At 49.2% G+C, this 15002-nt stretch overlaps 1 protein-coding gene and 1 long non-coding RNA gene across 6 annotated transcripts in view; one reads left to right on the forward strand and one right to left on the reverse strand.

The window, feature by feature from the left end:
- On the reverse strand, positions 1–14430 carry LOC115032343 (uncharacterized). 3 transcript variants are annotated; one of them, XR_003838019.2, is made up of 7 exons: positions 13436–14430; positions 13012–13134; positions 12668–12826; positions 12365–12476; positions 7670–7870; positions 2905–3199; positions 1–2534 (listed from the first exon to the last, which is right to left on the reverse strand). It is a non-coding gene; the product is annotated as an uncharacterized LOC115032343 (long non-coding RNA). The 3 variants fall into 3 exon arrangements; XR_015045057.1 differs by lacking the exon at positions 12668–12826; XR_003838018.2 differs by having other exon boundaries at positions 12668–13134.
- Znf496 (zinc finger protein 496) overlaps positions 14422–15002 on the forward strand; it is a 19857-nt gene continuing 19276 nt past the window's right edge. For 2 of the 3 annotated variants that reach the window (XM_021175656.3, XM_021175660.3), the window contains exon 1: positions 14422–14492. The gene's annotated coding sequence lies outside the window, so the exon portion shown is untranslated. The remainder of the gene's footprint in view (positions 14493–15002) is intronic. The other variant, XM_029483610.2, reaches the window with a different exon arrangement.

The following is a 15002-nucleotide window of genomic DNA, read 5'->3' on the forward strand; positions in this document are numbered from 1 at the left end:
TATTCTGAAGCAAATGTAAGTGACTATAGCCTAAGAACAGACTTGGGGTACCCCAAATTCCATGTCCAGTGTGGTAACAGGTTGATTTTAGATTTCTAAGGGAGGGGGAAGAGACAGAAGACAGAAAGAGACCAGAGTCTAACCTCAGCAGATAAAATGTGTTAATTAGCGTACACGCACACAGCAAGGGGCAGCCTCTCTCCCATAGGAAACGCAGGGCCTGTAGGGGAAAGGTTAGCGCAGAGCATTATGGGGGGTGGGGGTGGGGGTGTTGGGAATGAGGAAGTTGTTAGAACTCAGGGGTCTGCTTGTGGTCTGCAGCCTTCCCTTCCTGAAATTGTCTGCCCAAGGCAAGACAGACCATCTCAAGAGACAGGCCGTCTCAGCAGACATCCTTTCTGGACGGACAGAATGGTTGAGCAAGGTCACTGTGATCTCTTAAGAATTCCATTTATAGGGCTGGTGAGGTGGCTCAGCGGTTAAGAGCGCCGACTGCTCTTCCTAAGGTCCTGAGTTCAAGTCCCAGCAACCACATGGTGGCTCACAACCATCTGTAATGAGATCTGACTCCCTCTTCTGGTATGTCTGAAGACAGCTACAGTGTACTTACATGTAATAAATAAATAAAATATTTAAAAAAAGAATTCCATTTATAAAACTGAGGTGCTCTATCCGATGCTGTTTTTATAGTAGCTGAATAAAGAAAGCCATAAATCAAGGCACTTCCCAATACACTGTGGAAACAGTAAGTGAGCAGCCACAGTGAATCAGAGAAATGGCGGCTACAGACTTTAGCTGCTATCTGGTGACACTCTGGGCTTTGGTGAAAACTTAGAGTTTTGTTAATGCACCCCGAAAGGTTTTATCTGTTATTCATATGACCTTGGGTCAGACACGGAGGTGGGCAAGGAATAGCCATTTTAAGGGCTAAAGGTAGCCCAAGATAAAGCAAAATTAGGCTCTGGTCCTGCAACATTTCGACAATCAGGGATGCTCTAATCAGTTAATCAGCATGGCGACAGGGTCTCTCTGTGTAGCCCTGGCTATCCTGGAACTAGTTCTGTAGGCCAGGCTGGCCTGAAACCCAGAGATCCGCCTGCCTCCTGATTGCCGGGATTGAAGGTGTTCAATACCACTGCCCAGCTTAAATAAGCTTTTACCTGCAGACGGCTTTGCAGGTTCTTACCAAGCCAGTTACACGTTGAGCAATTTAACAGGTTTCACAGATACAGATACTGCACGTCTGTGGGAAGATTTACAAAGCAGAAAGTCAGATCACAGCGATCTTTGAGTTAGGCCAGAGATGTTCTTCTGGGCAGATGGTAGTCGGGGTCATTCCTTTTGAACTGCCCGGCCGACTTTCACTCTTCCTGGTAAGAGGGAAAGAATTTAATGACAGGGCAGACATGGTGAGCAAATTCAAAAGGGAACACATTGTTGGTGAATCTGAGTTCTAATTGTGTTAGAAGTACAACCCTGGTTTCCTTATGTTTTACAGTGTCTAAGAAGTCTGGGTAGGGTGCTGCTTGCCTTATGAGTTCCACTTGAGGCTAAAGTTTACTTCTGTAAAACTCCGTATTTTCTAAGCAGGTTTATTGGTAAATCCTCTATAATGTTAGCTTGTTGTTTTCACTCTTTTTCTTCACCCACACCCACCCCCACCCCTAGATAGAAGGGGATGTAAGACTGAGAATCATAGCTAAGTATTTTGGTCCCATAAATTCCTCTAGATAATGTGGTCCTGAACCTATCACAGCCTGTTTCCACTCAGTTATGAAGTTGGATGGTGGGTATTTTATCAGTGTTAATTGTCTGCTAATGGAAACAGCAAATTAAAAAAAAAAAAAAAGTAATGGAAACAGAAAAACTGCTGAGCTCAAGATCATTCTGGGCTGCATAGCAAGCCCCAGGCAGCCTGCACCCCCTTCCCGGGGCACGTGCTCGCTGTTTGCAGCCTCCCTCTGCAGCCCAGACAGCACGGAAGCTTCCTCTGTACTTGGAGGACTTGGGATCAAATACGTGAGACTTGTCCTACGTACTGCCATTTTGTTTTCAGACTCCATTTTCATCATAAGGTGACACTAAGTCAAAGTTCTCAGGCTCTAGGGGAGCTTTCCAGATAGCCCGCCAACTTCCTTCTTCTTCTGTTCCCCAAACGTGATCATTTCTAACCAGGAAAGAACAAAAGACTCTGACTGATGCCGCACTGTGATGGAGCTTGGCACGGGTCTTTGTGAGCTTTAAAACTCTATAGTGTTCTGGCTCGGGGACACAGTTTTAATGCCACGAGTGGCTGCTTTAACACTGCTCAGCTGATGCCCTGAGTCTGCCCACAGTCCACAGCACACAGGGTTCTCTCTCCAGGCCTTCCTGACTCTACACTTTCCATCCTTGAGAAGTTTTGACTGAGCTTCTGCAGAGAAAGAAATCCTGATCATCGCAGGCCTTTGTGAGTGTCCAGGTGTGAGTTACTTCCTTAAGTGAGCTGGATCCTGACCCACCTCTCTGCCTGGGTGAGTGTATCGGTTCCCATTCTGCAAAGAAACAGAGATGATAATATAAAGCCAGAGTGGAAAGTCAGCTCAGTGCACATGCTCAGCGCTCCATCTGAAACAAGGCAAAGGTCATACACAACTATGACCCCAGACCTTGGAAGGTGGAAGCAAGAGAGTCAGAAGGTTTTAATTGGCTTCCTAAGACCTTGTCTCAGACACACACATACAAACAACTTCGTCAGCTGCTCTATTTTTCTGTTGAGACAGACACCATGGCCAAAAGCAACTTGAGGGAAATAGATTGGTTTCAGTTTACAGGTTCATCATCAAGTTAACTAAGGCAGGAGCCTGGAGGCAGGAACTGAAGCAAAACCATGGAGAAATGCTTCTCGCTGGCTTCCTCCCTTACCTGGCTTTCATATATAGTCCAGGTCCACCTGCCTAGGGATGGTCACCCACAGGCCACGATGACCTAGGCCCTCCTACATATGTTAGCGATGATGATGATGATGGCGATGATGATGATGACGACGATAAAGACCCGTGGGCTTTTGGGTTGGCCGGTCTGATGGAAGCAGCTGCCCAGGGATATGATCAGCCGTCACTCCACCATGGCGTTCAAGTGTTCAAAAGCAGAAAGACGAGCTGAGGTACAGTAACGTCAGAAAAGCCAAACGGTGGACACATTTAGAAGTCGTGAGTGCCTGGAGGTTTGGAGAAAATGGCTATGACAAACAGGAGCTGAGATTGTCTTTTGCTCTCTGCTGAGATACTCATACCTACAATTTTGCTTTATCCTAGGAACCAGGTGTTATCTCCCTCCCCCCCCCCCGATTTAAGGAGTTGAATGTGGGGGTGTTCTACACCTCAGTCTGATAGATGTTGAGGGATATCACCAGAGATGACTGCTTAGACACAGGCTTAAACAAACGAAAAGTCTTTATAAGCTAGTTGGAGACTACAGTGGATTTTGGGGATAGCAGTGTAACCCTGCGTCTTTCCTAGGGAGAGCTTTTAAACACAAAAAGCACACCCTGGGTTGACATACTTCAGTTAGCAAGAGCAGATAGCCAGAAGCAGAGCTACAGGTGCCAAAAAGCAAGCAAGGTTGGTATATTTAGAGACACAGTTGCCAGAACTGTGGGCTTTGATGGATCAGGCAGGATTTTGGCAAGTGTTGCTGTGCCTACGTGCCGAGTTTTACAGCCTGAATGGTACTTCCATCCTGGAGTCTGTTGTGCTAAGGTCTGAAGGCCTGATCCAGGGACAGTATGATCACATGAGTAAGTGGACTGGCTCGAAATCAGCAGGCTGTGCTCTTACGTGGAAACAAACATCAGCATGAGGAGTCTGTGGAACAGCATCAGGAATTTCACTGGATCCCATCACAATTAGGCTGTAGGACACCCTGAGTGCACCCGCACCGAGACTGAATCACAACACTGTTAGGATGGGCAGTCTAGGATGGGTCGGCAGACAAAATGAGGGCAAGCACTGGCTGTGGGGTACAGGAAAGGACATAAGTCCCTCAGAGGTTACAAGAGAGAAAAGGAATGTAAGAGACTCAAGAGAGGTTAGAGCTAGCATATTATATACATCAGTCAACAAATGCTAAACATGAGGGCAGGTATGCAGCTGCCAAGGGTGTCCTCTACTTCATGAAATACTACAGAAAACTGAAGGAAGCTGAATAGACCAGATATTTTAAACTTACAGCGCCAACCAAGGACAGCTGGACATACAGGTCAAGAATTTTCAATCAAGTTTCCCCTCTGTAAATCACATGAAATGCCATCCTACAATACCACAGGACCCGCATTGCTCAGCCAGGAACGATTTACACCCCACCCTGCCTTTTGGGTAGTAGGTAGACTTGGAGTAGCAAACCACCGTTCTTCCTGGAGAACAGACCCAGAGTCTAGGTGGTAACTAGGTGGTAACTCTCCAGTTTCCTGGAGAGACAGTGGTGAGGAGTCAGTGATAGAAATGCAAATTATTGCCGGGCGTGGTGGCGCACGCCTTTAATCCCAGCACTCGGGAGGCAGAGGCAGGGGGATTTCTGAGTTCGAGGCCAGCCTGGTCTACAAAGTGAGTGCCAGGACAGCCAGGGCTACACAGAGAAACCCTGTCTCGAAAAACAAACAAACAAACAAACAAACAAAAAAAAGAAATGCAAATTATCCTCTGGGTAATCCTGTCTGCATTTCCATCAGTGACAGGTCAACTAAAGTCCCAAGCCTGTCTTGGGTACACAGGAAGAGCCTGGCTCACCAGGGCAGCCTGGGGTGCACAGGAGAACCTGGCTGATAGACAGAACACCCAAACTGCAGGGGAGGATACAGCCATCAAATGCTGAAAATACTCCGCAGTCTCCCTTCTGTGATACCATCATGGGTTCTCTCTCTTATACACAGAGAGAGAGAGACAGACAGACAGTGGAATTCAGGATGAATATTTGCTTAACTCTAACCCTAAACTCAATCTCACACACTAGGCTCTCAGTCCCCCACAGCCACACCTTCAGCCCAGCACCAGAAGCAAGCAACAGTGCCTCTCTAAGCTTCAGTTCCCTTCCAGAAAATCCAGATTCAAGAATTCAGCTCATATTCCTGGACCCTTAGGAAGGCCCGTAATGATCTGGATTTCTTCCTCTGCAGAGGCTCAAGGGAGGGAAAGTATGGAAACTAGGAAGTCCTGGAGAGAAAACCCTGTGTGCTGTGGTCTGGGGGCAGACTCAGAGCATCAGCTGAGCAGTGTTAATGCAGCCACTCTGGAAATGACCTGGCTTCCTCGTCAAGGGTTCCTTGCTTGCCTGACACCGTAGCTACTAAGCTGGACAACCAGAGACCACCCACTTCTAGCTAGCTCCACTTCTCTTAAGCAAGTCTCTAAACAGCAAACAGGACAGAGTTGATTCCCTCCACCACCCCCACCCCCACCCCTTTCCTGCATTGTAAATTAATTTCTTTCTTTCTTTCTTTCTTTCTTTCTTTCTTTCTTTCTTTCTTTCTTTCTTTCTTTCTTATATGTAAGTACACTGTAGCTGTCTTCAGACACTCTAGAAGAGGGAGTCAGATCTCGTTAAGGATGGTTGTGAGCCACCATGTGGTTGCTGGGATTTGAACTCTGGACCTTCGGAAGAGCAGTCGGGTGCTCTTACCCACTGAGCCATCTCACCAGCCCTGTAAATTTCTTAAAGCTTCCTAACTCCCTGATGCCTGAGGGTCTATTAGGCGGACTGTGAGCACTTGAGGCCCTGCCAGGCACTGAGGAGAGAAGGCTAGTTTTGCCTCAACCTGAGGCAGAACAGAAAAAAAAAAGTGATGGAGGTAGCAGATGTGGTGGTGTACACCTTAACCCCAGCAGAGGTAGGTGGATCTCTGAGTTCGAGGCCAGCCTGGTCTACAGAGTGAGTTCCAGGACAGCCAGAGCTACATAGAGAAACCCTGTCTCAAAAACCAAACCAAACAAACAAAAACAATGAAAGTCTGTGAGAGAATGGAAAGGTCTGGATTGCTGCCTTCTGGGAAACTTGGGGAACTGCTGATAAAGCCAAAACGGTTTCCAGAGATGGTGTGTGTCTTCCAAGGGACAGCTTGTTAGACAGGAAGCAAACGGCTTACTCAACACAAAAAGATATTTACCCTTAAGTTACTAGCCTAATCCTTTTCTTAAATCTAAGAAACCCACATAAATTCATCTTTGCAGCTTTGTTTTCCAAATTTTTATTTTTCTTTACCCCGTCTCCCTTTTTTGAGACAGGTTTTTTTTTTCTGTATAAACCCGACTGTCCTGAAACTTGCTCTGTAGACCATGCTGGCCTATAACTTAAAAAAATCTGCCTTGCTCTGCCTCCTGAGTGCTGGGGTTAAAGCTGTGCACCACCATTGCCAGTTTTTTTCATGTATCTTGCTAATAGTCCCATTGATCAAGATCTGTATGGAAGCCAGGGGTGATGTTGCACACCTTTAGTCCCAGAACTTGGGAAGCAGAGGCAGCCAGATCTCTGTGAGATTGAGACCAGCGTGGTCTACACAGTGAGTTCCCAGCCAGCCAGGGCTATATGTTGAGACCCTATCTCAAAACGGGGAAGGGAAATGGAGAGATAACTCGTTCAGAGAAAGTTCCAGAACACTGGCTGCTCTTCCAGGGGACCCAAGGTCAATTCCAAGTATCCACCTTTGTGACTTAGCATTCTGTAATTCTAATCCCAGGGAGTCTGACACCCTCTTGTGGCCTCTATAGGCACTGTATGCACATGATAAATACATGCAGATTAAACACTCATACACATAAAATAATTTTAAAAATTATATTAAAATGTCTCTTTATTGAAGCTGCTAACTTCTTTGGTCTGAGTGAAGGTCACTAAAGGAAAATAGAACCCTTCAGGCTGCAGGAGTGGAATAGAACTGTGGCTCTGTCCCCACAATCAGTGATAAACTAATGTGGTTACAAGGACATGCTCCTAGTAATGGTCACCACACCTTCTGCTAGTGGGCTGTACCCTAGCCTATCAACCAAGGTCCCTCCACCCTGGACCTTCTCACAGCACCCACCCGGCTAAGTTCTCCTTTTGGATCTCTATGTTGGGGATCCATTGTCTGAATTTCCCCGGCATGAGCTGAGGGGGTTCCTGCAGGTGTCAGACAGGTGAAGTGGACAGAGACGAAAATGAAAACCCAGTGCTCACTGACGTTGTCCACCTGGGTCAGACTTCAGGGAATCTAATGCCGGGCGGTTGGTTCACTGTCAGCATACTTAAAGCACAATACAATTTGGAAAAAGATTTCCAGGCAACATTCAATCCAATCCAGCTGCACAATAAAGCTTACAATGTGACTACATGTGGGGGCCCAGGGAGCAGGCCTGGAGCAAGAGTCGGGTAGAGGCCTGCCCAGACCCTGGAAATCTCATCCAGAGATAGATCAGCAGTAGTAGGATTGCCACCCCTGATGCACCGGGCCCGCATGGACAGGCACACACAGACCTTTGTCCCCACCTTTGCCCCACTAGAGGAGGTCACGTAGCCGGTAGCCAGGTTAAACTTCCTTTCCCCTTATAAGGTCTCGTCCAGCAGCACCTGGAATCCCTCCTTATGCAAATGAGGCATCCCCAGCACACTGGCCCAGGACAATGCTGTACACTCACCCTTAAAGCACCTACTTACTCACCAAAGGTTGTTTTTGTTTTTCGAGACAGGGTTTCTCTGTGTAGCCCTGGCTGTCCTGGAACACACTCTGTAGACCAGGCTGGCTTCGAGCTCAGAAATCTGCCAGCCTCTGCTTCCCGAGTGCTGGGACTAAAGGCGTGTGCCACCACTGTCCGGAGTCACCAAAGGTTTTAAATAGCCTTTGTTCCTCTAGTTAAACGAGCTGTGCAAAGAAGCAAACACTTCATGAAGAAGCATTCTGTCATTCAAGTCCGTTTCTAGCCTTGCTCACCCATTACCCCTCCACCCCCACTCTACTGTCCCGTCCCCCCCCCCCCCCGCCCCCACCATTCATTCCTGCCTCATTTTCCCTCTCAGGCCACCGGTCTGATGGAAGGCACTCATGCCTGCCGTTAAGGGAGAGTGGGGCAGAGTAGGAACCACAACTACTTAGAAACTCTTTTACAAAGTACTTGTGGCCATGTGAGTGGGTTCTATAGGGAAAAGGCCTAGAACCTAGTGTGATCTCTGACCGATAGCTTAGAGGTCAGCAGGCCATAAAGTACTGGGACATCTCCCCTAAGGTCTAGGGAAGGAAGAGTCTGGGATAATCACTCTGGGGAGTTTGGGTGAGTCAGTCAGCCTCCACAGATAGCAAAAGGTCACTCTCAGATTTCGGGATGGAATGCAGAGATTTGGCTTTATCTCCTCCACTGAGGAAACAGCCCTGTGGGATTAACAACCTGGCTCTTGTGCTTTTGTGCTCCCAACAATGAGCGGTCAACAAACTCTTACCTCCCCCACACCATGGAGTAAAACAGAAGTTCCTAGAAAGAGGGGGGGGGGGCAGGAAGCCACACCTGTTTTGAAGATTCAACAATGCAGACAGACTCATTTCAAACTCCCAGGATTGCTGTGCAGAGTTGGAATGTTACAGATCCAGAGCCAATCCTAGGCTATCTCTAACAGGCACTCCCTGGCCACCTCAGTGTCTGACCTAGCATCCTCAAAGACTATCACATGAGATCTTTCAGGAGGTATTAACAGACCACTCACTTCCAGCAACCTAAAAGCTAAGAATGCCATCAGTAGCATCTGAGAGAGAGCAGAGGTTCCCATCTTCCATGTTTACTCTGGTTAAGATGTGGAATCAGCTCATGAGCCATCCATAGCTGAAGGTATAGAGAAAATATAGTGTATACACAAAATGGAGTTTTATTCAGGCATCCATAAGGAGATTCTTCACTTATAGCCAAAGGGATACACATCAAGTTAAATGAAATAGTAACACAGAAGGACAAAGGCCCACCGCATGTTCTCTCCCAGGTTAAAAGAGTAAACTGACCTGCTGAGATGGCTCTGTGGCAAAGACACTGGCTAGCAAGCCTGGCGACCTGAGTTCAATCCCCAGGGTGGACAGAGAGAGCTGATCCCAGTAAGCTGTTCTCTGACCTCTAAAGTGTGTGTGCATACCCACTCACACCACATACATAAATAAATATAAATACAATAAAACTTTTAAAAGTAACTCAAGAGCCAGGTGTGGTGGCACATGCTTTTAATCACTCAGCTCAGGAGGCAGAAGCAAGCAGATCTGTGGGTTCCAGGCCAGTCAGGGCTACACAGTGAGACCCTATCTCAAAACAATAGTCAGTCTGTAAGCCAGCTGGAGCTTCCAGGGGGCCAGGAAGGGTGTGGGGAGGTGGGTATATGTGTGATTACTCAACTGCATGCAGGTATTGCTCCACAGCTCATCAATTTGCATCTTTATTTCCAGACCGGGTATCTTGTCATTCAAGCTGACCCCAAACTCGCTCACTATACAGGAGACCATGACCTCCAACTCCTGATCCTCCAGCCCCCAGTCCCCGAGTGCGGAGATTACAGGTGTACATTACCACTCCTGGTTTTATGCCGTGCTGGGGATTTAATCTAGAGCTTGGTGAATACTGACAAACACTGTACCTACAGAGCTACATCCTTAGCCACCACCCCCCACATGCTCTTTTTTCCATTAGACAGGGTCTCGCTGAAATCCCAGGCTATCCTTAAAGACGGGTCCTCCCCACTTCCGCCTCTAGAATACAGGGATTACAAGGGTCAACACTATGCCCAGCATTTAATGATGTGTGTAATTAATATGTTTGGGGTGGGGGAACAATCTGCCATTGAGTTTGGCCTAATCCTGTTCAGTCTGGCCGAGGAAGCAAGCTCTGTCTTCTTGGTTTTTTTCCTATTTGTCCTTAAGGCACCTGTTACTTGATGACCACATATTACTAGCATTTTTTTTTTGGTTTTTTGAGACAGGGTTTCTCTGTATAGCTCTGGCTGTCCTGGAACTCACTCTGTAGACCACTCTGGCCTCGAACTCAGAAATCCGTCTGCCTCTGCCTCCCAAGTGCTGGGATTAAAGGCATGTGCCACCACGCCTGGCCATTTTCTTTTCTTTTCTTTTTTTAAGCAATGCTAATTTTGTTTTATTGCTTACATATAACTGCACAATGAAAAATTTACATTTGAAAAACTTACTTTATTACAGTAACACATGTATAAGCATTAGTGAGACAAGTGAGTCCCCTTTGAGGGAGTGGAGAGTTAAACTGCTGGTTAAGGGTGGTATTACTCTAAAAGATAATGAGTTCTAAAGGAGGCTGGAGGGAAGAAAGAGGACCTGAATGAGGGAAGAGGAGTGAGAGAGAATGAGTATGAGAGCTCAGGTAAGATCAGTGATACTACGTAAGCAGCTAGACGCACAGGATCACAAACATCAGAGGAACACGTAACTTAACCTCTTGGAGTCATACAAAAGAATAGAACCAATTGTATACAGCAAGGAGAACCATAAACGCTTTGAGTATCCCGTATCTGCCAAAATAGACCAGCAATGAGCTCCAGCAAGTCCTAAAGATTCAGGACCTGAGCTGGCTACAGCACAGCTCGCACATGCATCCAAATGTGATCCCTGCAAATGTGGAAGAAGCAGACACACAAACATCCATTGTTTGGGAACCCTTGTCAAGAAAACCAGTTCCGTCTATTGGACCTAAGATATTCAGACATGTACTGTGGCTTAAGAGAAATAAAACTCAAACCAGCAGTTTCTAAAGCCCAAGATGCAGGTATGAGAAAAGACTAACTGCAAAGGTCACTGTCGGTTCACACATGTATATCAAGTATTTTGATTGTATCTGCCTCCATTCCCTTGATTTGCCCCCTCCCAGTGAGCTCCCAATTTTTCTCAGCTTCCTTTGACTGTTCGCCAGTCCCTGGTGGTATTATTTCCTTCCCTTTTCTCTGTTTTCCTATGCAGGGTAGCCCTGGCTGTCCTAGAACTCGTGCTGTAGACCAGTTCTGTAGACCTTGAACTCACACGGATGCGCCTGCCTCTGCCAGGATTAAAGCTGTGGGCCACACCACCCTGCTCCCTTCTAGCTGCTTATAGTTGGGTTTTCTTCTTAGGTTCCTCTGTGTCACCCCAAGTTCTACCTCAGTGACCCGGCTAAACTTCTTCCTTTCCCTAACTGTTTCAGAGAAGAGCTGGCCAAAAGGATCTAAAGACCAAAGTATCTTTTCTGGGAGGTCAGTTCAAACTGGCTAGATCTAAGCTAACTTAAGGTGCCATGAATCTTTAACCATCTGTAGCTAAGCAATGCCTCCAATCTCCTGACAGTTAATAATTGCCAAGGATCATAAAAGGAATAAAAAGGGACATCGGATTTTCTGGAAAATTTCCAGAATCCCCAGGGGAAAAAAGTAATATTCCTATTTTGTTAGTTGGTGCCCCCACCTTCCTTAGTTTTTGCCCCTTGAGATAAGAGTCTAGCCTGGGCTGTCTTGCTACTAGACATGCAGCACAGCCCAGGCTGGCCTCCAGCTCTCCGTCTTCCTGCCTCAGCTTCCCAGGTGCTGGGACTCACAGGCATGCACTCAGGCAGTCGGCCCCCCTCAGTTACACCATAGCTAGAGTACCCCCACGGCCAAGGGGTAGGAAGTTGACTTTCAAGTCTGTTTCCTATTCTTGGCAAGAATCAAAGTCCCGGGCTGGAGAGATGGCTCAGTGGTTGAGAGCACTGACTGCTCTTCCCGGGGTCCTGAGTTCACGTCCCAGCAACCACATGGTGGCTCACAACCATCCGTAATGAGATCTGATGCCATCTTCCGGTATGTCTGGAGACAGCTACAGTGTCCTTACATATAATAAATAAATCTTTAAAAAAAAAAAATCAAAGTCCCGCTCATTTTAAGGCTGTCACTCTGATGGTAACAGAGATGGGGGGATCATTGGGACCACAGAGCAGGGCTTACAAGTGTCATCAGGTACTTCACCCACAACTCCTGACAGAACCCTGCTTGTTACAGAGTGAAATGCCTTTCTGTGGCTGCCCCAGGGCCCCATCACCTCAACTCCTTCATTTCAAAGACCACCTTTGCCAGGATGCCTGACACACCTGACTCCTCAATACAGTGTATTAACAACTCTCAGGCCCTGCTCAGAACTCAGTCCTGAGGTTGCTGTTCTGATTCAGTTTCCCCGTGGCTCCACCGACCAGAACTCTGCTCACTATTTGCCCTTCCGATGGCCAGTGGGGTGCATGGATGCACCCAGGATCTGGATGGGAGTGGCAAACTGCAGCTGTCTTGCAGACTCTCAGTACAAATTCCCTGAATAGCCTCACAATGAAGCAGACAGCATCAGTCTCCTGTATGAGGGAGGTACCTGAAGCACAGAGAGGTCGGTCACGCAGGCCTTAGATCACCTGACTGCGCCTTGATGGGCGTGATTTAACACAGGTGCTCTGATTCCAGTCTATTAGTCCCTATTCCAGGTTCTATGCAGAAGAAACACAGAAAGAAGGCATATTTGGAGTTATTGGCGGCTTCTGAACAGCGAGAGGGGACCTAAATCCTGAGAGTTGTGAGCTGGGGTGGGGGGTGGGGGGGGAGGGAGGAACTAAAGGGAAAGTGTTTGTGGGGGGAGAAAAATCCCATGTACCAGCCACCTCCAGGCGCTGCATTTTACCTGCGTAGGGCTCCAATAAGCACTCCTCTGAGGAATCCAAGTATTGAGCAGCCACCAGGCAGGAGCCTAAACAGCAGCCCTTCAGGATACACAACTGGACTAATCACTAGGCTTGACTCCCCAACGGGGTCTTTGGTCATTCCAGGCTGTGCTTCCTGGCTGGTGTTTTTGAAAAGGGATTGGCATGGATTTGTAAGTCTAGGTGGCTCCTATTGCTCTCTGTGAGCCTCAAGTCCCAGCCTTGGGTGACCCTTGCTTGCTCAGCGTTCTTCTGCACTTGGGGAACATTCATCCACTTGACTCACCTCCTAATGTCCCAAAATCTCGACCCCTTAACTCCATACCTACTAGTCGGAAGTGATCGTCCCAGTCCCAATTATTAGAAGGAAACGGAAGCACGAAGTCTGCCGGTGGTGGGGTGTCTCTATCAAGCCACCTTCTTTAAGGGTGACTTCCTACCATGAACCCTCGAAAGAGAACCAGAAAGGAAAAAAAAAAAAATCAGTATCTCACTTCTAGGTAGAGTTTTCTTTGCTTCTTCCCTTAGACAGTCTGGCTCCATTGTCCAGCCCGGGAGAACAGAGGGAGGATTTGGACTCTACTCAACACAGGGTAGATGCAGCAGGAATAGGTTCCAATGCCCTAGTTCTTGGTCACCTCTCACTCTCCGTGACTTAAGTCACTCTGTCCTGTGTTTATGCACTAAGCCAGCGACAAGCTCCCCAACTCATACTCTCAGGATTGGCAACCTTCTCTCTCCGTACTCACCAGGACTGTCCTGGTGCTCAGAGGGACCCAGAGTGCTACAGTCTTCCTTAAACAGAAAAATCGTAGATCATCTCCACGCCACGAAGGCGCGGGCCGATGCTTCGGCGAGCACCGTGGATCGCCGGGTCTGCATTTCTCCAGTCGTACCGATTTGGGTGGCTTTGGCAGCGTTGGCTTTGAAATGGAATTGTGGCTGGAAGGGATTGGGGCACAACAGCACACACGGGATGCGAATGGTCACTGGGAGATCCCCTTACACCTCATCCCTCCTCCTCCCAATTCTGGCATTTCGCCAGCGCCGCCAGACCAGCCCTTCCCTGCACCCACACAAGAGGAGCAGGGAAGAGCGAAGCCCCAGGCCGGCCTCCCTGGCTGGTGGCCGCGCGAACTGGCCCCCAGCGTCCGGGTCCCGCCGGGGCGCGCGCGCATCCCGAGCCCGCTAGGAAGGCCCACAAAGCTAAAGCCCGGGCCCCGCGCCCAGGCCGGGAGAGCACGGAGCGGGGCGGGGCGGGGCGGTCCAGGCGGGCCGGGGGTGTCGGATGTCACCCCCCCGCGTACACCTCGGCCAGGAGGCGGGGAAGCGAACCACTGAGATGAGGAGACCTCCTCGGTCCTAGAGCGGTGCAGGAAGTGTCCCAGGGGAGGGAGCCGGAGGGCTCCGGCCTTTCCTTTCCGCGGCGGCCCGGCCTACGCGGCCCGCCAACCGGGACGCTGCGCAGCGGTGAGTATACTGTGGCCCGGCTTCCCATGCCCCGCTGTCTGAACCCGGATCCTGCTCCCCACTTCCCGCGCTCTGATCCCCAGCCCGCGCCTGGGTCCTGCTCCCTGTTCTCCTCTTCCCGCGTCCGGGCCCAGATCCCTGCTCTCAGAGCCGCGTCCTCATAGGTGCCCTCGGGGATGAAGCAATACGATTCTCTTCCAGGCGTCTCCCTTCGCTCCCAAGCCCAGCTGATGCATTCTAGAGGATCCCGAGACAGGGTTGGCCTGGCCAGGGACCGAGTCTGGCCCATGCATTGGAGCCGCCTCTGCCAAAACACCAGAGAGACCGAGCTGGAAGGTGAGGATCTGCTCGCCTGCTGTCCCGGGCTTCGAGGGAAAGAGCCAGCAAATCTGAAAGAGTGGAAGCGACAGAAACCCCATAGTTCTCCTGGCCTAAAACACCCTCCTCCTCCTGCTCCTCATTCCTTCTTGGGATCCTGCGCCTTCAATAACTGCTTTGGGCAAGCCCCGCCCCTGCGGGAGCCCTCCCCTCCCTAACGGTAGTTCATTCATAAAGCTTCCGCTCCCGAGGCTCCTGCGCGCCAGGTGCCAGAGTGACAAAGAGGCACACGCTTGTCTGGCCTAGGGCTCTTTGAGAGCAGTCCCTCGGCAGAACCGGGTGCTGAGGGTGGGACCCTGGGCACCCTATCCTAAGTGTAGACCTGAGCCATTCAGGGCCCAGCAGGTGGGAGACAGTGGGCGGAGGAAGCAGAAGAGAGCGGGCGGGGCCCGGATTGGGTTCTTAATACGGAGTAAGACGTGAGAGTAGTCGAGGTTCACAGCCTGTTGCTTTCAGAAGCTCGCTTCG

Source organism: Mus caroli, unplaced genomic scaffold (genome assembly GCF_978045245.1).
Source record: "Mus caroli unplaced genomic scaffold, Mus_caroli_1 scaffold_13, whole genome shotgun sequence".
Taxonomy (NCBI): Eukaryota; Metazoa; Chordata; class Mammalia; order Rodentia; family Muridae; genus Mus; species Mus caroli.